This window comes from Schistocerca americana, chromosome 7 (genome assembly GCF_021461395.2).
Source record: "Schistocerca americana isolate TAMUIC-IGC-003095 chromosome 7, iqSchAmer2.1, whole genome shotgun sequence".
Classification (NCBI taxonomy): Eukaryota; Metazoa; Arthropoda; class Insecta; order Orthoptera; family Acrididae; genus Schistocerca; species Schistocerca americana.
The window spans coordinates 377763136-377764332 of NC_060125.1; the positions used below are offsets into that span (position 1 = coordinate 377763136).

At 43.5% G+C, this 1197-nt stretch overlaps 1 non-coding gene across 1 annotated transcript; it reads left to right on the forward strand.

Annotated features, from left to right (window-relative positions):
• The first annotated feature begins 221 nt into the window (after positions 1-221).
• Trnap-cgg lies at positions 222-296 on the forward strand. Its single transcript has one exon. It is a non-coding gene; the product is annotated as a tRNA-Pro (tRNA).
• The last annotated feature ends 901 nt before the right edge of the window (positions 297-1197 follow it).

The window sequence follows — 1197 nt, forward strand, 5'->3', positions numbered from 1 at the left end:
TTTAATCTGCCAGGAAGTTTCATATCAGCGCACACTCCGCTGCAGAGTGAAAATCTCATTCTGGAAACATCCCCCAGGCTGTGGCTAAGCCATGTCTCCGCAATATCCTTTCTTTCAGGAGTGCTAGTTCTGCAAGGTTCGCAGGAGAGCTTCTGTAAAGTTTGGAAGGTAGGAGACGAGGTACTGGCAGAAGTAAAGCTGTGAGTACCGGGGGCGAGTCGTGCTTCGGTAGCTCAGTTGGTAGAGCACTTGCCCGCGGAAGGCAAAGGTCCCGAGTTCGAGTCTCGGTCGGGCACACAGTTTTAATCTGCCAGGAAGTTTCATATCAGCGCACACTCCGCTGCAGAGTGAAAATCTCATTCTTAAGTAACTTACTGGATTCTGTTTCTTAAGTAAGAACTAAACCAGGCACTTGCTGAACTACATATGAGTAATCCAAAACATCTCAACTTCTCTAATAATTTATTATGGCCTCGCAGGATTAGCCGAGCGGTCTCAGGCGCTGCAGTCATGGACTGTGCGGCTGGTCATGGCGGAGGTTTGAGTCCTCCCTCGGGCATGGGTGTGTGTGTTTGTCCTTAGGATAATTTAGGTTAAGTGGTGTGTAAGCTTAGGGGCTGATGACATTAGCAGTTAAGTCCCATAATATTTGACACACATTTGAATATTTTGAAGTTTATTATGACTAAGATCAAATGCCTTCGACATGTCACAGAAGATCCAGTAGGTGAGGTTTTATCATTCAGAGATTGTAATGTGTGCTCAGAGTATATGTATCACTAGCTGATTCAGCAGAATGGCCCTTTTGCTATCCAAAGTGTGTGTGGGTAAGTACCAAATTACTACGATAGTGGCTGACAATACTGGAACAAATTACCTTTTAAAATTTTTTAGAAAATGACGTAAAAGAATGTCAATGGGCGCAGTTAGTGACATCAGTGGAGTCAACCTGCATATTTCTATCTTTCTGGGGAAACAACCTGAGTTAACAATTCATTACATAAGTAATAAAGGACATTAAATATTATGGGGCCAGATGTAGCGCTTTTTTCATGCTGAACCTTTTTGGTGCTCCACTTTTCTCACTGGTTTTGGATTCGTAAGGTCCAATGTCTAATACGTTTTGATCCAAGTGCAGTGCTCCACACAGTCCACTTAACTGGAACCAATGACCCCCACAACACAACTTTTATGCTA